Below are 21,483 nucleotides of genomic sequence, written 5' to 3'. Positions count from 1 at the left end.
GTATGTGTGTTTAGTCTTTTGCCCTTCATTTCCCCCCTTTTCTAGTATAGACAAAGCAAATGAGGTATATACAGAACAGGATATTGTTAGGGTGATGAAAATCTCAGGATGCCTGATTTTAACCTGATTTCTTGTTCATTTGGCCATCCTCTTGGCGGGCTGCTGAGGAGAAAGATAAGATGGATTGGAGAGATAGGCTAATGGATCGTTTTCTGTGTTTCTTGACTTCCTCTCATTAATCAACTTCTCTAGCAAGTTCATTTGTGTACAGTACAACTCAAAGCAAAACAAAGTAAGCAGAGTGATTTGTGCCATTATGAATTCTTAATTCAAACAGGACAACAGATAACATCTCTCTGAGTGTTGCTGTTCAGCTTCTGCAGTGGCCAATTAATTATTTTGTATTTAATCTCAGGTGGTGCTGTTTCAGAGTCATAGCGATGAATCTTCTGTGCCCATGGCAGGAAGAAGGAAGTTGATCTGCATGCCTAACTTGCTGGGATGCCTTGACTTACACATAACAAGCATCTCCAACTAGCAGCAGATGAAAGCTTCAAAGCTAGTGAATCGAGTACGTACTAGTAGAAGAAAGCTCAGCAATGTCAATATTATACACGTTATAAGGAAATCAACAGGTGCAGAGCACAGCTTTCAAAATCTTGAAGACTGGGTGGCTCCAGGTCCTTCCCCTTCATTTGAGCCTGTACCACATTTGCATTTGAGTGTTTATGTGCATGAAGGAGTATATGAAGAGAGGAGTAGATATTGGCTGTTTTATCTACAGATAGGATGGGGAAGTTGTGGTCCATAACATGTCACTGGATTGCAACTGAGATCACCTTATTGGCCATGCTGGTTAGGACTGACTGGATATGGTGTCCAACAATGTCTGGAGGGCCACAGGTTCTCATTTCAAAGAGAGCCCAGGACTTCCACCTTGGGTTACAGGGAAGCTCGGTTCCTTTTTGGGATGTCAGCTAAGAAGTCAGAGATTCAAAATAACTGCTGGCTCAACCTGTCCCAAGTTGGTCACTTCTGCAGGGTTTCCTTCCTTCCTTTAGTTTGTAAGCAGCACATCACATGTTGTATTTTTAAGCCTACACCTACAGCTTACACCTAGAAACATAAATGCAATAAACAAAGGTTTTCAAATGCATGCATCATACAGATACACTTACCAGAGAGCTGTGTTTGGAAGCAGTTCTCTTTTGAGCTTACATTCCACGACAATCTACTCTCTGAAATGTATGAAATGGCCCTAAATTATGTGAGAACAGGATTTATCTCTCTTTCCCAGCCTATTTAAACATGACAAAGTTGGACATCACATGATGCAGCCACCTTGCAGAAGCTAAGCAAGTCTGGTTCTGGCAACGGCTAGATAGCAGACTACCTGGAAACTCAAGAATGCCACCCTGAGTTCCAACATGGAGGAAAGCAAGATATAAATGTAATAAGATAATAAAATAAATATTAACCCTACTGTGAGATTCCTGCACAGGGTGGAATATAAATCTAAGCAAGTGATAAATCTCACTGGCACTTCTCAGTAGCCCACACTGGGTTAGCAACCCCTGCAGTGAAGACATAACTTCTTGTTCCTTCTGTGGTTGAGAAAGAAGAACTGCAAGCAACATCTCCTAACGTCAGTGTGCCATAAAAGACGTGCATATGGCAGTGGGGATAATGACTTATGGTTATTATTCTATAGTGTATGTTAATTATCTCAAGCCAAGATGCTAAAAAAATTATAAGATTTAATGTTGGAGTTCATAATTGGGCTGCGATTTGTGTTAATGATTTAACTTTGAAATCAGTTGCCATAATAAGCAAGAAAAGCCAGGGGTTTAAGGGGGGGGGAGGGAAAGCTAATTAAAATAATCAGCTTGACTTTTATGGGAGTTGGCTGGGGCCCTGAAGTGCTAATTGATGCTAGATGAATGTAGGCCTTGCCTGCAGCCCTCAAACAGGAAGGACTGCTGTCTTGCGCTAGCCTGGACGCCGGATGCAGCCATGGCTGCTTTGAGGAATCATAGCAGCTCTTTTGAATAGGAACTCTGGTCTTCATTTGGTTTAGCAGGAATGTAAAAGCTGTTGTGGGGCAGAGACAGTCCCAGGATACTTACACAGGGACATGTGAGATGTTTCCAACTGCCTCTCAATGTTGCATTGTGCAACATCTGTTAAACTATTATTAACGCATCATTTAATGTAGGACATTGCGCCAGGCCGACTAGAAATGTGCTACTTAAGGGGGAAATAATAATTTAACACATACATACGAGTCTCATGCTAATGTGAAGTGATCTCAGGTTTCCTCAGATGTAATAGCGCTTTTTCATGACAATGCAACCATCAAACTCATTAGGGAACAACATTGTATTTTCAGTTACTGTCATTTTTATTCACTACCGTTAAATGATCCCGCCCCGCACCAAGTCAAGCAGTGTTTCCTGATTTCCTTGTACTGTAGTTATGTCTGTAAAATATTACAATGCCTCATTTGCATATAAGAAGCATCTTCCTGTATTGTATTCACTGCAAACCTGACCTTCCTCTGTTAGTGGAAACAATGGGAGCTGGAGAAGGAGTTAGCGCATTATAACCTGGACAAAATCTGGGGAAAAGAGGCCATTCTTTCAGAAGTTCCAACTCATACTCTGGGCTTGAATGCACTGTATTGACACACTGAATCTCTATACGATTGACCCCTCTGCCCTCCCTGTGATTCAGCAGCCTGCACAGGGTTCACATAACACAGTCAGACATGTTAGATAACATTTATAAAGGCTACCTTGTAATTTTCTGCTCTGGTGTCTCTGTAGAGGTCAGAACAGTTTAATCCAATATCATTTTGGATCCTCCGGAATTGTTACTGAGACAATATGTGGGGTGGTGTGAAGCTGGGTATCTTTTAAATGGGAGGGGGAAAATCCTTTTGGAAAACTTGTTGGAGGTATTCAGAATATGTCAGAAATATTTTCAGATTTCCATGAACATTTCTTTCTTTCTGTTACCTTCCCATGTAGTGTGTGCGCCTTGGTTCACTTGCTTGAACTCTGCAGGCACTTTAAAAACAAACCAGCAGACTTATACCCTGCTTATGACACTGAACAGTAAAAGGGGCTGGTGGGCAGTTCTCCTTTTTTTGTTTTGGGTAACAGACTTTTGTTGCGGGACTAGACTAGGTACTTTCCATTTCTATTGTTCTGTGTTTCCTATTTAGCTCCCTGGGTAAAAGGAATGAGAAGGTTTTTTTTTTAATGTAATTGATTTGTTAGCAGTGGTCACACACTGAAGCTAATTACAATAGCTAGAGCATTTCAGATGTCAAATAAAATCATCTAGTCACATACAAGAGCAGGACAGATTCAGAGCCATCCAACTGATCTGCAACAGCAAGGTACCATTCAAAGCCTGTGGCACACTAAGATGGAGTGGTTTAATTTAACAACAAAAGATGCTTGTGGATCTCAGTGTTCAAATTCTAAATCTGCGACACACACGTCACACATCCCCTCTGAGCATTAATCTCCTCTCTTTTATTCGTCAAATGAATGGGGGTAGAGACAGTATGATCTCTCCACCTTTTTAAGTAGTTGGGACAATCTGCCCTGGGCACATATTTCCACATCTCAGTGCTGGCAACCATCTGCTTGGGAAGGTGTATCAAATCTAATATACCCTGCTTCCAGTAATTACATGCAAGCAGTGAGTTTGGGGAGTGGGGTTGGGGAGGGAGTGAGGCAGCATAACCTCCTGAAGCAAGGAGACAGTCAATGACACAATATCAATATCCTAGAGCTGCTGTCTCTTCTCACACCCATCACTGAGGCGCAGGCTCTGATTCACACTATGGAGAAGAGAATGGAGAGCTGAACACATTGATCCCCTTGGTTCATCTCTGGCAGCCAGCTGTGCTGATAGTTGCCTTGCGGGGTGGCAGTGCTACAATCAGGAGAGGAGATAATGAGCACAAAAATCTGCAGAACTGGATTGGAGGGCATTTTATTCCTGGAAAGAAAGCCTGCTTGGCCCATTCCTAGTTCAGATGTTTGCAGCGTTTTTACATGGCTGGCTCTGTGACTTGAATGTGTGTTTTCTGCACACCTCCGGCAAGCTGCTGCAGAGAGCCACATTCCAGCAGCGTCAGTGATGCTGCAGAGAATGAAGTGCTAGCTCTCTGGGAGGTCTGCTGAGTGAAGGGCCCACTCCTATGTAATCTTCCCTCCATGCAGGCTCTCCTTCCCACGGCATGCAAGGTAAGGATTGCATTTCAGATTATTTCTGCTCTGTGTGATTAACCAGCGCCTGACCAGGTAGCTGTTAGTCCAGGAACAATGGGCAGAGCTTTAGATATTCAGAAATGACTGTGGAAAATGCAGAGAACAGTGATTAGTATACCAAACAGCCCCCGGCCTGCAGAGCAGGATGTATTACCTTACCACATCCTCTGCCACGTGCTTGGCAAACCCTCTGTCTGGTGAAATAACTCATCCAGTACCCTGAATTTTACCCACATGGTTGTGTTTGATGTTTGTTGTTGAAAATGCTGCAGTTTCTTAAGAATATGTAAATATTCCTTCCGTGGAACAATCCTATAAATGTCTTTCGTTTTTCCTAACGGAAACAGTGTTTGCAATTTTAACTCTATGGGTCCACTGTTTCGCTCTGTGGAAACAAAAACCCATTCCAACACTAGGTACAGCTGTGGCCTGCGCAGTGGTAGGTGCTGCAGTCTTCACATGCCATGGCTGGTAGCTGCTGTGGCTTTGTGCTTGCACAGAGGCATTGAGCAGGCCTCAAGGGATGGGACATCATTGTCCCGTGCAGGCCATTAGGGGTTTTTGCGTACCTCCACAAGGAATACTTGGCTGTTGTGAAGGCTGTCTGTCTTGTGCATAGATGTCAACTTTTCCCTTTTCTTGGGAGGAATCCTATTTGGAATAAGGGAATTTCCCTTAAAAAAGGGGAAACGTTGACAGCTATTGTGGCAGCTTCAAGATTAACAAATTCATTATTGCATAAGCTTTCTTGGATGTCATCCATGTTTCTTATGAAGTCCACCAAAGCTTATGTAACAATAAATTTGTTTTTAAGGTGCCAGAAAACTCTGTTGTTTTTCCTTTTTAAAAGTTATCTCTAGGTGGTATAGTAAAATGCTCATAGCTGTCTAATGAAAAGTATGTATGTATGTACGACTACTACTACTACTACTTGCCAATATCCCCTAATAAATTTTTTTTAGATAGTCATTATACATTTTATTACAGAGTATTTCTTAGGCTGAATTGTGGGAAGTCCCTGTTTGGATTGTGCCAAAATGACTGAGGTTGAGCAGAGTGATAATTTATCAATTCTTATAAAATAGTCGCTGGTGTGACACATGAGTTGAGTTCTGTGTAGATTCTACTTCAAGATTGTTACTGCTACCTTCATAAATTCTGGCGCAGTGTGTCATTTGTTACATTAGATATTTGATACCTTATTTGTTTTGTGTAATCAACTTAATTAACAGTTTCCAGAGGAGTAACTATGTTTGCTGTTTTTGCTGCTACATCCTAAGAGTCTCGTGGCACCTTAAATACTAATAAATTATTATGGCATGTTTCCATAAACTACAACAGATGAAGTAGAATGCAGTCCATGAAAGCTTATGACACCATAAATTAGTTCATTTTAAAGGTGCAATAAGACTCTTCCCCTCAGATGAGGAGATTAGGATTTATTGAGTTTACATATCACTTCCCCCTAAAAAGAAGAAGTAGAAACTAAGTAAAATGTATTAAAGATGGGTACAGAGTTGCCACCTAAAAATATTACACAGGAAAAAGAAAGTAGATATAAGGATCACAGTGTGATATGCTGTTGCTGTGTGCCATTCAGGGGTGTAGAGCAGGAGCTCATTATGACAGTCTTCATAGCCATGGTGCCAAGGAGAGTCGAGAAATGCAGATAGCTATGTTGATCCATTAAAATAAATACACACACTGCAAAGAAGCAGCAGTGCATAGCATAATACCCAATTTATTAGGATCAGCGTCACTGCAAACTTAAGTTTCATAGGAGTACACCCCCATTTAGCTCAGTAGTCCTTGCTTCTGACTTCATAGGTTCAACTTGTAAAACACACTTAGCTTTAACAAAGTATCTTCAGGGAGCTGAAACGCCACCTTTAGCATCTAATTAGAATGGCAAACAATCTCAGAATCATAGACTCTTAGAGTTGGAAGGTACCCCAAGGGTCATCTAGTCCAACCCCCTGCAATGCAGGAATCTCAGCTAAAGCATCCATGACAAATGGCCATCCAACCTCTGCTTAAAAACCTCCAAGGAAGGAGAGTCCACCACCTCTTGTGGGAGTCTGTTCCACTGCTGAACAGATCTTACTGTCAGAAAGTTCTTCTGAATGTTTAGTCAGAATCTCCTTTCTTGCAACTTGAAGCCATTGCAAGAAGCTTGCTCCCTCCTCCATGTGAAAAGAGATCTAAATGGTTTTGAGATGTCATCAGACTCATGTGCAGTGAGTTTAATCTCAATATATTTCCTTTGGAGAACACATGGGTAGTGCACTAGTAAGCTTCCAAAGAGGGCAGCTGAGGGGTGACTGGACTTCCCCCAACTTGGGACACTTATAGATAGAGCCCTGTGCAGTGCAGCAGTGGAAAGCCCTATCTTTGTTACTGTATCCCACGGCCAGTAAGTCAATAATGGGGCATTCTCTCTCTGTGGTTGTTATGACTCATCTCCCTGACACTCTCCATAAAGGCTGAAAAAGCATGTTAGCCCTGGTGTCAATGCAAAGCGCTCTCTCCCCCCCCCCCCGTGTGTGTGTGTGTGTGTGTGTGTGTGTGGACGAAAGGGTGAATGAGGGTATTGGTGGTGGAAAATACCACCTAGCAAGTCTTAGGAAGTAGTGGCTTCTCCTTAATGGAATCTCAACCCCTCCTTCACTTTAGAATCACTCTGACCCAGCTTCAGTCTTAAGTCCTATTGTCAGGGAACTGCCATCGGCTCAGGGGCGAGAGGAGCAAAGCCGGATGGATTACAGAGAGCCCCCAAAGATCGTGGGAAGCAGCTCCTCCTCAGTGGAGGAGAGTAACCACGCCTCCAGTGGAGAGGAGCTTCAGGGCTTGGAGGAGGCGAGGCGGTACCAGGACACCTTGCCTGGGCAAAGCAGGGAGGAGAGAGGTCCTCCGTTACCCATGCCCTCCTTGCGCAGTAAGCTTCCGCGCCGAGAGGGGAGGCGCAGACTGGGCGTCAAGAAACTACTCTGCTGGGGAAGGTTTAAGGACCGCCCACTCACAGATTCTGCCAGTGAATGAGCCAGCCACGGGAGAGTGGCGCTCTGGACAGATAAAGTTTATTTTGGCATCAAAAGCAAGGCTTCACAGCCGAGCAGGGAGGCATTTGCCTGCTTGCTCTCGAGCAACCCCTTGGAACCCTAACACCTATTAACCCTAACAGGAAGAAGAAGAAGAGTTTGGATTTGATACCCCGCTTTATCACTACCCGAGGGAGTCTCAAAGCAGCTAACATTCTCCTTTCCCTTCCTCCCCCACAACAAACACTCTGTGAGGTGAGTGGGGCTGAGAGACTTCAGAGAAGTGTGACTAGCCCAAGGTCACCCAGCAGCTGCATGTGGAGGAGCGGAGACGCGAACCCGGTTCCCCAGATTATGAGACTACCGCTCTTAACCACTACACCACACTGGCTCTTCTTCTTCTGAGTAAAATTGCATTGCATTGTGCTGTGCATTAGGGCAACAATGGATGAAGATAAGAAATAACAATTTCTCCCTCTTTGAGAGGCTGGTGGGGAATTTGGTATTGCATAGGCTTTTAATTGGCCTTTAATGACACATACCTGCCAAGGAACAAGATGCAGTATTATCAAAGAGCAGGTTTGCAACTTAAATATTGCTCAATATATTTGAATGACTGTCTGACACTATCCAATTAGGTCGTTGTGAGTTGCAAAACAATCCTAAGCATGTCTACTCAGAAGTAATTCCCACTATATTCCAAAGGACTGACTCCTTAGTAAGTATGTTTATAATAGCAGCCTTAATCTTTGGGCACAATGCAAATGGATATGAAGGCATAAAGTAAAATGGCTACAGCATTACTAATACAATATGAATGAATTTTCTACACTTAATACACTTACACCATTATGTCTCTTCACTTGCAGAATACCCCTTGATATGGGTATTTCAAAACAGATGTTCAGGCAGGGGTCTAAGATGTCTGCAGCCAATTCATGCACCTGGCAGTTATTTCATCACATCTTGTATGCAATAAATGTGTGTGCATGTATTATATAAAGCTTCTTATTTTGCCTATTTTTCATTTTATAAGCCATTGTTGCTGGGAAGCTGATCCCCTCTACTGTCTTTCTAATGGAAATACCGTTGAATATTCAAACCTAATGAGCTAGGGAAACATCCACTGCTCCAAACATACACATAAGCAGCCCTGGACAGCACTGTAACTTGCCAAGCTAAAGAGATTGTTGCAAAGTTCCTTTCCAAAGGAAATTGGATCGGTTCATTATTTGCAGGCGGCATCTGTCACTCCCCCACCCCCGTCCTGCCAGTGGATGCTGATCATCCTTACAGAGCATTGTACAAAAGCATAGACTGCTGTGTGCCGCAAGAAGGCTGTTATTATATCAATTTTCCACTTGAAAGCAACAATAATAGCAAATAAAGCGGAAGCTGCATGACACCCTTGCAGAATCCCAGCTTTTTTACTTAGGCACTTATGCCAAATTAAGGATGAGAGGAGTGGAGAAGGTGTCAGCCAACTTTTTATTTGGCAGCATATTAAAAAGAGCTTATTGTGATAACCTTGGGGAAGAAAAACGAGCTTAGAGTGGCCATTTCTTTGGAGGTGGCATGAATGTTTCAAGGGTGTATACATTTTTAAAAATATATATTTGTTGATTTTCAAGGTACAATAGAAATATAAAGAAAGAGAGAGAAAAGCATATAACCAAACTTATCCCCTTAAACATTGGCGTAGGTGAGCATGTAATACTGTATTGTTATATATTGTAAGGGTGTATACATGACACACAAACTACAGAGAGGGCCCCCCACAAAAGGCTCCAAGGACATACATTGTGCACAGAAGCATACCCACGTGGTTGTCAGCAGTTCTCATGATTGCAAAGGGTGGTATGTGATTATCCAGAATTATAACACTTTTAGGAAAATGATTTAGAAAAAGATCGTGCAGCTAACTCTCATCTCTGACACCACAGAATTTTTGGGGGGATCCCTTGTTTCGTATCCTGGTCATATCCTAAAGCTAATAGTTTATTTCCTTGGTTTTCATTTTAGCATTATTTTAAATCCACTTCTTCACTGAATCAATGTGATTTTGAATCCCAATCCTAGTATAATTTTAGGCACAATCAAGCCAAATATAAATCCTATTATGTTCCATTGATTTCAGTGGAAGCGTTTAGAATGTGCTCAGATTTCTCTCAATGATATCAATGAGGCTTAAAGGTACTTAACTTTGGCTGAATTGTTAATAGCAGCAGTTGTAGTATTTAACAACACCGGGGCAAATGGAAAAGCAATTCCTCATTTGTATTAATTCAGTCTGATCCAGAGTGTGTTTGTCACCCTTTCCAGATTTTCATCACTTACAGATTTGATCATTAAACACTCTTCTCCTCCATTTAAGAAATTGAATACAAAATGCTGATCAGTACTGACTCATGGCATGAGCAATAATAGCATGAGATGCCTGAAACATTTCTACTTTAGAATAGGCATGCCTGAAGCAAACCATCATTCCATGAACATTCATTGTGCAGTGTCTGATTGTTCTGTAAGACTGTAACATAAACGTTCAAGCAGCCTGGTTCTATGCTTCTTTCACTGAATTCATTGGTGCTTACACACATATAGGTGTGGCACAGAAGATTTTGGTCATACAGCCAGATCCCATACAGCATGTTTACTCAGAAGTAAGTTCCAGTGTTCAGTGTAACTTAGGTTGCAATGCTACTGTCCTATTGAACTCAATGGAACTGAGTAGACACACACATAGGATCGCACTGTTTGCTGACTGCAATACTTCAAGTCACCAGCTTAGTTTTCACGTAGTAACAAAAACTACAATTGAAGCAACATATTTTTTAAGTCAATAGGGAAGTTTTTAATGACTGATGTTTTAATGTATTTTTAATCCTTTGTTGGAAGCTGCCTAGAGTGGCTGGGGAAACCCAGCCAGAAGGGTGGGTAGAAGTAAATTATTATTATTATTATTATTATTATTATTATTATTATTATTAAAAGCATAGTAATGGCCTGTCAAGTGTAAGCTCAAGGTTGATATCCTAAACTGCCATAGCACATCGGTCCAAGTCCTTTCTCTCAGCTTTATGAAACAGCAGGTTTAAATTGCTTATATAGAATCCTTCTTCCCTCTAAAATGCATTACCTTGGAGAAAAGGGTGTTTGGTTCACAGCTACCACGATTGCTTGACTTAGACATAATAAAACATACTTCACGCCTTATATCCAAACACTTTGGGGACAAACAAAAGGTTACACCAGGAAATCAATGATTGGGCTTCCAATGTTTCCACCCCTCCTCTAAATTAAATACAGATGTAGGGAGGAAAAAGCCCTCATTTGATTGGAAAGTGGCAGGATGAGCGTGGTGAGCTGCAGTATTTAACCTTTTACTCTGCCTTGTTTCTACATTGCCCTCCCCCAAAACCTATTACTTCCGTACAGAAAAATATACAGGTGTCTGTATCATTGCATGGTTTTCTCTCTTCCCCTCACATCCTTCCATGGGGCAAAAAACAGATGGGAGGAAGCTAAGCATTGGGAAAAGAGCACTAGAATGAAAGTTTTAAATACAGCCTTCTCCTGAGCCATTGCTCAGATCAAATTGGTAGCCCTCATTCGTGTCTTTTAGTTATTTTTATAAAAATCAAACACTAACTCCTGATATAATGTGTAGTTTGGGCTTCTGCTTCTACCACATCACACCCCAAATATGTCTTCTTATGAAGTTGATAAACCTCATGTTCTACTGCAGGCTGCTTGTCGGCTCACGTGACATGACTGGATACTCCCACATACAAAAAACAGCATCCACATTTAAACAAACTAGAGGTCAAGTATAACAGTTTAGAGGCTTGCCATATTTTTGCCTTGCCGGGAATTTTTTTGTATGGGGAGCATTCATCAACATGCAATTTGAAGTGGTACATCCCATATGCAACTTTTAAGCACACAAATCTGCAACCTGCACGCCTAGGTCAAGGTAAAGGGACCCCTGGCCATTAGGTCCAGTCGTGACCGACTCTGGGGTTGCGGCGCTCATCTCGCTTTATTGGCTGAGGGAGCCGGCGTACAGCTTCTGGGTCATGTGGCCAGCATGACTAAGCCGCTTCTGGCGAACCAGAGCAGTGGATGGAAACGCCGTTTACCTTCCTGCCGGAGTGGTACCTATTTATCTACTTGCACTTTGACGTGCTTTCAAACTGCTAGGTGGGCAGGAGCTGGAACCGAACAACGGGAGCTCACCCCGTCGCGGGGATTTGAACCGCCGACCTTCTGATCGGCAAGTCCTAGGCTCTGTGGTTTAACCCATAGCGCCACCCACGTCCCACTTTCTGCACGCCTACTTTGTAACCTGCATGCCTACTTTGGCCCAAATATATGCCTTCCATGTAATTAAGTTTAATTCAGTGGTATTTCTTTTTTTTTAAAAAAAGAACTTTCTTTCAGATGCATGCCACTGGAATGGCTTGGTCTTTCTTCACCCTAATATCAGGGTTGTTATGAGATGCATCCACCTGCCAGCCTAACTGATGGTATCTGGTTAGTATTTACAAAAGGTCAGATTATATGGCTAAATTGCCCCAACTGGGAGCAACTGGGATGTAGTGTTGGTTTTAAAGGCCATTCCACACATAATAATTTTCTTACAAATGTCAATGGTATTCATTCTACAGTGAATGAAGCTAAGACATGTCAATTAAATTCAATGAGTTTACTCTAAGTAGGACTAGTGTTGAATACCACACTCAAAATACTTTGAGGCATGCCCAAATGACTAATAACTAACCACCAGTCACAGTTTCCCGAAGGTGTACTCACTTTTACATTTGTTCCCCATTGTACAGGAAGATTTCCTGCACAGAAGTGATTTCCATGTTTGTTTGTTTTTAAATAACTTTGGGCTGAAGTGGCCTTTAGCCCCATTGACTTCAATGTAAGTAAATCCACTTTAATTGCATCTGACTGGTGGGTGCATGCTTTCACACCACATCATAAGCTCTGCACAATATCATACCTGAACGAACATTTTAAAAGATGCCAATCAGTTAATTATACTGAAAATTTGGGTAATATATATTTATGCATGACTTCCTAGTACAGTAATTACCGTTCCATATCTAATCAATGTTAGCAGCCCTGCTTCCTGTCACAGTTTAATATTTGAGAGGAAATGAATCCTTGAAGTCCTAATCTCTGGCAAAAACAGTTATGCTGGCCTCAGGCATAGCAATGCAAATGTTTGGTATATAGTCAGGAACCTCAAAAAGTGGATTGGATTATAGTACACCTAACAATGATCTGAGCAATATGAAGGCAAAATATAATACAGGTCAAGCACCCCTGCTTGATCTTGCAAATTCATGTGAATTGGCAATGATTTGCCATGTGATTTTGCCCCCCAAGCAGTACAGTATTATTGGAAAGCTGACATATCCTTTGACTACTCAAACTGTCCCAATTTAATAATAAAATAGAATAAAATAAAAAATAGTAGCTTACAATTTCTTTCATATATTTTGTTGGGACAAAGATGGCAAGAACGCTTGATACTGAAGAGCTGATGCCTAATGTTTTGCTTTCCTTTTTTATTCTAAAGAATGGTTATGTGTTAAAACAACCATAAGAGTTGTAGGGCTAGAATGGATCCCAATCTTGCATAGTGAAACTTTTGGTACTGTGGAATGATCTTCCACATCTAAATGCTGAAAGTAGATGATCTCATAGACTGCAAGAATATAGTCTATGTTCATTCATACTGTGGAGTGCCAAAATGAGAGAGCCAAGGAAAAATGAGTTTAAGACATGGGAGAACTCAAGAAGCTCAAGCTGGTAAGGAAAAGGAGTTGCACCCACAGCCCTCCTTAAGTTATGAGGCTGATTACTCCACACAGACACATTCTTGGAGCTTGGTTGGCTCCTAGGGGCCAGCACTAATGGTGGGATCAAGGAAGCCCTTGTGACAGCTTAATTTGGGCATTCAACCCAACAACAAGATGGGCAGGAGTCGTTTGTGGTAGATAGGATTTCTGCAAAAGTGGAGAAGAAACCTGCTGATCTTCCATTCTGGGGAGGTAGGTTAGATTAAGCTTTAACCAGTGTGTGCATGTGTTTTTCCTAATAAGTTAAGTAGCTGTGAGGCATGTGTGTGTGTTATTTGCAATGGTAAAATGAAGCAAGGGGGAAAGGGTTAACCCTCTCCCACTAGAGACCAAATCCAGATCCCCCTCCCACACGGTTTCCCATTTAGAGAGTGCATTCATGTATCTCTATCATCACAGCTAGTTTGATACTAACAAATTGGTAATTTTATTAACTTTTTGAAGGGGGAGCAGCAGCAACACACTTTACCAACACACTGACCACTTCTGCAGGGTTTTCTTCTGCCTGGTGTTGTTTTGCTGTATGCACAATAAAAGTAAATTCTAAGCTATCTGGTTGGTGCTATTAATGCATATCGCAGTTCATATTTTACAGCAGAGGGACGGCTGGTTCCAATCTGATAATACTGCATATCTGTAAACTACTGCCAAGCTTGTTTATATGTATAGAGGCAGGACTTGATCATTGTAAAGTCAGGTACTTCAAGCCATGCATTTTGAGACCCAAACTCACAGCTGCCTTCTAATATGCTGTTGATACTTTAATCTCTTGGATACCATACTTTCTATTTGTCACTCAGGCTCAACTGAGCTGATTGGTTCCTTAATGCTATTAAAGTCCTATTACTGTCCATTGTGTCAAACCTACATGGCCTGTGCTTACAGCACTGCCATCTGCATAGCTTTGTGCCCATCTTGTGAAGACTTGTGCCAAAGAAAGGTTAATTTGACATTTCAATGTATCGCTTCAGTTTGACGCTAGCTTTATGCCTATTATCAGGATCCTCTCTGTGGCTCATGCCACTTTGTCTCCTCTATGCATTTAAAGTGGTCACTGAGTTGGGGGGAAGAAATCTATAACAGTCTTTGCAATCTGTCTGCAGGAAGTGTTAATGTCATCCTTAGCTTCTTTTTGTGCCAATTAGGGCAAAGTCCCACAGAGAGGACTAGATGGATGATGCCAGCAAGAGCTTTGGCTGCTGTTCGGAGCCCAGGGTTCATTCTCATCATTCATCCCACTAGTCACAGAGTTGTTTCAACAAATCCATCCATGCAACACTCATTTTAGTGAAAACCTTTGGCTTGCTGCGGCTGGTAATAAATCACCAGCATAATGAGGTGAAGCTGCTATAGTGGAGCCTGCCCTAACAATGGTGACAGGGTCCAGTAGGCTCTATTAAGCAGAAGAGAGATGTTTGATCTGTGGTTAGAGTCTGCTGGGAGCCCAGGTAAATGGTGTGCTCAACAGAAGGTCCCAGAGAGACAGTGGCTTACGGGGAAGTTCTTACAGTGTTAAAAAATTATGGCAGGAAAGGCACAAAATCTCCCGCGAGAACACTGAGGTGGCAGCCACAGATCAGCAGTTCTGCTGAGCAATCAATACCTAGATTCCCTGAAACAACTGCGCTAAGTGGAAATGGGCCTATATGACATTGACTTGTGCAAAAATCTTAGAAAAAGAGCTGGGCAGCGTTCCTTTTCCACATGGGTCAAAGGGATCTTGGCTAGATGAAGTATACTAGGTGAAAGGAGTAGAGGGCATTGCATTTCCATTAAAATAAACTGTGCCTCCAGGGTGGCCACTTCCATGTCACCAAAAAAGAGGATAATTTCAATGCACATGTTAATTTATATTTAGAGATGCAAATTTAGAAATGATTATTTTAATTTAAATAGAAATACAGTACATTGCACCATAGTGGGGAAGACCATGACCAGGTGACACCTGTGTGCCTGTTCAGTCTGCTGCCTAGGTGCTACCTGTTGATGGTCAACTTCAAGGCTTTCCCTTTGTAGGGCTATCCTTAAATGGGACTTACACCCGATAGCCCTTCAAACAGAGGATGCCTGTAAATAGTGGACTGTCACATGTAAAGGATGACCCATGACCACTTTATGAGCATCCCAACTTATTTTGACCCTCAAGTCATGTTTGTTCCGAGAGATAGATATATACCTTCCTATTATTTTTTTATTTAAAGAATAGCTACAGGAAATGAGTACAGTGGTACCTCGGGTTACATACGCTTCAGGTTACATACGCTTCAGGATGAGAACAGAAATCGTGCAACAGCGGCACAGCGGCAGTAGGAGGCCCCATTAGCTAAGCGGTGCTTCAGGTTAAGAACAGTTTCAGGTTAAGAACAGACCTCCAGAATGAATTAAGTTCTTCACCCAAGGTACCACCGTAACTGTGCATATTACATTCATGTATTGTCAAAGCGCGAATGAAGCTTAAGGGTCTGGAAATCCCTATTCCAATTGGGATTTTCTGCCAAGTACCTAAGGGAATAGCAAGTGTCAACTCAAAAGCTAAACCTAGGAAGCCAGAGCTTTTGCAGGCAAATTTCTATGTGAGTGCCGCTGTCCAATGGACTGTTCCTACTTGCATACTGTGGATGAGGAATGAGGAAAGGCCAAGGCAAGGTGCCTTCAGAAGAACCCTTGTTATTGCTCCTGGCTAACAGCTCACCAAGGTGAAGGGTGAAGAGATTTTTGACATCAATAACTAAGGTTCATACTATCTTCTGTAGTTTGTGCCATTCCCTTCTTAGGATTATCACCCTAAACTGTATGGCCCAGGACCTTTGCAAAATATTGAGGCATAGATAGATGGCTGCATATTGTGGTTAAAATTCTGGACTAGACAAGGAAGAGTCAGATTCAAATCCCACTTAGTTATGAAGCTCATCAGGTGAACTTGTGTCAATTACATTCTCACCCTGAACTACCTCACAGGATTTTCATGGAAATAAAATAGGTGCAACAGGTGGACTAGAACTATATGTACCACCATGTGCTTCTCAGAGTAAGGCCAGGGTAGGAATGTATGTGTAAGCAGCTAGTGAAACATTTTGACTATTAAGGCTATATGGAATATCCAAAGAAGAAAATCAAAGCTCAAGAGAGCTGCTGAATATCCTTGATATTAAGGGTTTGTTTTTCATGAAAAGCAATACGCTCCATCGTCACTTGTTTCCACTGAATATAGTACACAGAAGGAGTGTGTCGGAGACAAATGAGTAAAATGAAACTGTTGTCAATTTTCTGCTTCTAAGGATGCCTGCTGTTCTGTACTTTATCATGTACGGTAATTGGGTCACATTTTACTTTATACTATAGGTTATGTGTCTGGTGCAATAAAGCTGATAATGGTTCATGTTTTGTGGTCTATATATTCTATATACCAGGAAGGAGGCACTGGTAATGGTTCTCATATGCAACTAGTGCAGTTTTCATGACTGGTCTGCAGCAATCAATGATACATGGGCAAGGCAACCTGCGGCCCTCCAGATGTTGGATTCAAGCTTCCATCATCCCTATCCAGCATGAACATAAGTCAGTTGGTCAATCTAGCTCTCAGTGTTGTCTAAACTGACTGGCAGCAGTACCCCAGGATTTCAGACAGGGGGTCTTTGACTGGGTTTTAAACTTGGGACCTTCTGCCTCCAGACCAGTGGCTGTACCACTGAGCTATGGCCTTTCCCACCTGGAGGGCCACAGGGTGCTCATCCCTGGACTGCACGTGCCATGATGCCTTTAGGACACAACAAACAGAAGTCCAGGCTAAAAGCACATGCCCATTAGCAGAAGCTAATAAATCCAGGTATGCATTCTGTTAACAGGCATTTCCCCAGATTACAATGGTTGGTGCTTTAACTAATCTTATTCTTTCATGAGTGATTAGATGCCTGAATTGCATAATCCTATTATTCAAAGCCTTAGCTTACTGCTTTCTCCCTTTGTGCCATCCAGTCTGCATTTCTCAGAACATATCAGAGTATTTTGAAAATGAATTTGATTCAAAGAAAATGGGGTGGGGTGGGGTGGGGTGGGGTGGGTGGGATGAATGGTGTTACAGTGCAAGTTGCTGCCCACATCCCACTGAAGTGAGTGCTGAAAACAGCATTGCTTGATTGAGCAGAACCGAAAGTATGTATGTATGTATGTATGTATGTATGTATGTATGTATTTGCCTACCTTATTTATGGTCAGCCCTTCACCATATGGTTCCAGGGCAGAAGTACATTGCACAAGAATCATAAAATAAAATGTGAACACTATTACATCATCAGGATATGAAAGCAGGTGATGAAAATTATCTATGGGGTTCCAAACACCAAGTCTCCAAAATATACATCTTTGGTTGCTGATGAAAAACTAATAGTGTTGGTACTTGATGCACCTCAGTAACTCCCAAGGTGGGGCACCACCACAGAGGAGGCCAATCCAGTGCCACCACCCTATAGCTTCCCCCATTGGCTGGATTGCCATAGGCAAGTCAATATAGTAGGAGTTGCTCTTTCAGATGTTTGGGTCCCAGTTGTGTAGTGCTTTATATGTCAACATAGGCACCTTGAATTCAGCTCAGAAGTAGATTGGCTAAGGGTTAAACTGCCACTTTTATTTTGAAAAATTCTGCAGAAATTTGGTTCAGCACATATTTGAAGGAGAATTTGCCTAATTTGTGCTTTCTGAAACTGTATGGGAACTGAAACCCAGCCATCCTTCAAAATTCACACTTCTTCGAATGCATGTCTCCAGCCAAGTAGTGTGAACAAAATGCATATAGTGGGGTAAAGTGTGCATATAAATGCATATATGAATGAAAATAACATAGAGAAATGTATTGCATTAGGGAAAATCACTTTGCAAAACTGTGTATATTTGGCAAAACTGCATAGAAAATGTGTATATTAAATGAAATTTGGTCTAAAATGCTGATGAATTTTCATGAGGACCTTAAAAAAAATGCCAACTGATACGGAAATGGAGAGAACCAAACTTAAGATAGAAAAAAAGATAAACTGAAATAATCAAAACTGAGATACTAGCTCATCCCTAATTATGACCAACCAAAAGGTCACAAAATAAATAGTAAGCTTTTGAGTCCACCAGAAGTCTTCATCACGCCGGATATTAAAACGAAACTTGTTGCATTAGGTAAGAAAGACAGCTTGCTTGGTCTTAATACCTGCATTGTTAAAAATGCCTTTTTTGCAGCATAGTCTCAGAAGAGGAGTGGCTAAGGGGGTTGTTATGAAGAGAGTGTGCACTTCAGGATTTACCATTACAAGCCTGAAGTGAAAGAGGGATATTTGTATTTGTAAGTTGTTAGCATTAATATGAATTCTGCTTAAAATGCTCACCTTAGTTGGTCTTTGGTGACCGCTGGTCACAGCAGGAAAAGCTGTGTGTTGTGGGGGAGCTGAAGGGAGAGAATTTAGTGTCCTCTGCAGAAATAATTGAGCATGCTGAGAAATCACAGTGACAAGCATGCTAGTCAGCATGAAGGAGATGCACTCAGGGTGTGTTCTTAACTTAAACATGACTAGGATGCTCTGAAAGGATAGACTCTAATTTAGCTTCTTGGGTGATTTTAAATTAGAGTCTATTATGAAAATGATATACAGGTGGTACATGACCCCAGTCAAGAGAATATTATGAAAATGATATACAGGTGGTACATGACCCCAGTCAAGCTTGCAAAAATCTATCATTTGCCCGATAATAAATGTTGGAAATGTAAAGAAACTGAAGGTACATTCTTTCACCTTTGGTGGACGTGCCCAAGGATTAAGGCTTTCTGGGAGATGATCTATAATGAATTGAAAAAGGTATTTAAATATACCTTCTTGAAGAAACCAGAGGCCTTTCTCCTGGGCATAGTCGGCCAATTGGTGCCAAAGAAGGATAGAACTTTTTTTATGTATGCAACAACAGCAGCAAGAATACTCATCGCGAAGTATTGGAAGACACAAGACCTACTCACTCTGGAAGAATGGCAGATGAAGGTGATGGACTATATGGAACTGGCGGAAATGACTGGCAGAATCCAAGACCAGGGAGAAGAGTCGGTGGAAGAAGATTGGAAGAAATTTAAAGACTATTTACAGAAATATTGTAAAATTAATGAATGTTAGAATGATGTTGGACAGAAATTAAGTGGTTTTCAGCTGTAATACTATAAGGGAATATGAAAAATGGATTATTAATAGGTAAAAATTTAACGTTACAATATTTTAAGATTAAAGACTAGGATAAACAAAGAGGGTAAGGATTTGCTGAACCAACAAACCGAACTGGAATACAAAAAAGGGAGGCGTGAGGAGGTCCGGGAAACAAGCTAATGAAAAATAAGTAATGGAAAGATTGAGTTGTTTTTAACCATTTTTATTTTGTATTTTCTTTTTTTTTCTTTTTCTTTTGTAATATTTTGAAAATCTTAATAAATATCTTATTAAAAAAATAATAATTTAGCTTCCTGGGTGATATACACCCAGTCTTCCTGAAGGCTTTGCTATTTTCCCTCAGCAGTCCTTATCTCCCTTGCAGAAATGTTTCTGGCACCTTAGTTCTCTCTGGGTGATGAGTCCTTCTCCTTGCCTGTTTACTAATTAATTAAACCCCAGTGACTGATCCAGCTGCAGCACTGTTTCTCCAGCCTAAAAGGTTGCATCTGACAATGTCTTACTCAGAGTAGACCTAATGAAAACAGTGCATGATTAACTTGAGTCTACTGATGTCATTTGCCCTGTTCTTGAGTATGACTCCTATTGGAGACTGCTCTAAGTGTCCGGGAGTTTCTTATGTAAAGAATTGCCACCACCCATGAAATGATCTTAAAAAAGAATGTTCCTGAATGCACAGTCAACAAAATTGGGCTGAGAGGGAGGGAAGAGTTTCAGTTGCACAGGGCAAACCACACCCATTCCCCCAATTTGAGGGGAAGAGATCTACATTTCTCATTAAGAAGTATGACGAACTGAGGACCTTTTCACTCAGGGAGTACACCAAGCTGTTTTGACCAGCTGATGTTCAGAGAGAATGAATCAGTGAAGACAAGTAACATCCCTTAAAACCCCAGAAAAAAATGCTGATGACTTCTAAGTGCACACAATGAGGAAAGAGCTGGATTTCATCTGATTTCAGAATAAGAGAAGATGATGCAGGTGAATGTGGCTACTGCTTTGTCTGCCATGACTTGCATTTGCCAAACAGCACCGAGTTGCAAATTGGTGCCAGGAGCAATCCATAGTGCTCTAGGGTCTCTCCATTGCATATGCTGGAGAGAATACACAACACCAACCCCCAAGGGATTTCAGATTTGCCTTTCCCCCCGACTAGTTTCACAAACACCCATGAAAAGGGGCTTCCAATGTTTTCCTTCTACTATCAGAAATTGTTGTCCTACATATTTTACTTACTTTAATATCTAGCTACATAGACAGCATCTTAAAAAGCAGAGACATCACCTTGCCAACAAAGGTCCGTATAGTTAAAGATATGGTTTTCCCAGTAGTGATGTATGGAAGTGAGAGCTGGACCATGAAGAAGGCTGATCGCCGAAGAATTGATGCTTTTGAATTATGGTGTTGGAGGAGACTCTTGAGAGTCCCATGGACTGCAAGAAGATCAAACCTCTCCATTCTTAAGGAAATCAGTCCTGAGTGCTCACTGGAAGGACAGATTGTGAAGCTGAGGCTACAATACTTTGGCCACCTCATGAGAAGAGAAGACTCCCTGGAAAATATACACAAATATTATATATAATGTCACATTCTCCCCCCTCCCACTTTTCATTTTTTTAAAAGCCCCATCTTAATAAGTTAATTGGTGACAGGATTGGAGCCAGTCTCCACGTGGACTGTCACTGGCCACAAACAGAAATCTGAGGCAACGTGGTGCAATGCCAGCCAAGTCACATTCCACAGGGGAAGAGAGGACAAACAAACAAAAATACACCCAGAAAGCAGCTGTATGCATAAGCCAGGCATATGCAACCTCAGCCCTCCAGATGCTTTGGGACTACCATTCCCATCATCCCTGACCACTGGTTCTGTTAGCTAGGGATCATGGGAGTTGTAGTCCCAAAAATATCTGGAGGGCCGAGGTTGCCTATGCCTGGCATAAGCTGAAACAAGCATTCTTCCAAGCCTCTCTAATGGGGAGGTGGCTGAGCACACTGCATGGAGCGATGCCACTCAATAGGAGATAAAGAACAGTGCTGATCCCTGCCTGTTTAAGCAGCAGTATTGATGTTTCATTCCCATGTCAAACCTGATC

General features: G+C 41.7%; 1 protein-coding gene and 1 long non-coding RNA gene across 8 annotated transcripts in view; one reads left to right on the top strand and one right to left on the bottom strand.

The window, feature by feature from the left end:
* SHISA6 (shisa family member 6) overlaps positions 1–21,483 on the bottom strand; it is a 263,665-nt gene that overhangs the window by 155,416 nt on the left and 86,766 nt on the right. The gene's annotated exons all lie outside the window — the stretch shown is intronic.
* Positions 3,943–21,483, top strand: part of LOC308470714 — a 39,268-nt gene continuing 21,727 nt past the window's right edge. Inside the window, exon 1 of the long non-coding RNA XR_013982588.1 lies at positions 3,943–4,262. This is a non-coding gene — a long non-coding RNA (uncharacterized lncRNA). The remainder of the gene's footprint in view (positions 4,263–21,483) is intronic.

The sequence above is a fragment of the Podarcis pityusensis genome (genome assembly GCF_964106645.2).
Source record: "Podarcis pityusensis genome assembly, chromosome: 2".
Taxonomy (NCBI): Eukaryota; Metazoa; Chordata; class Lepidosauria; order Squamata; family Lacertidae; genus Podarcis; species Podarcis pityusensis.
This window is presented reverse-complemented; position numbering and strand designations above follow the sequence as displayed.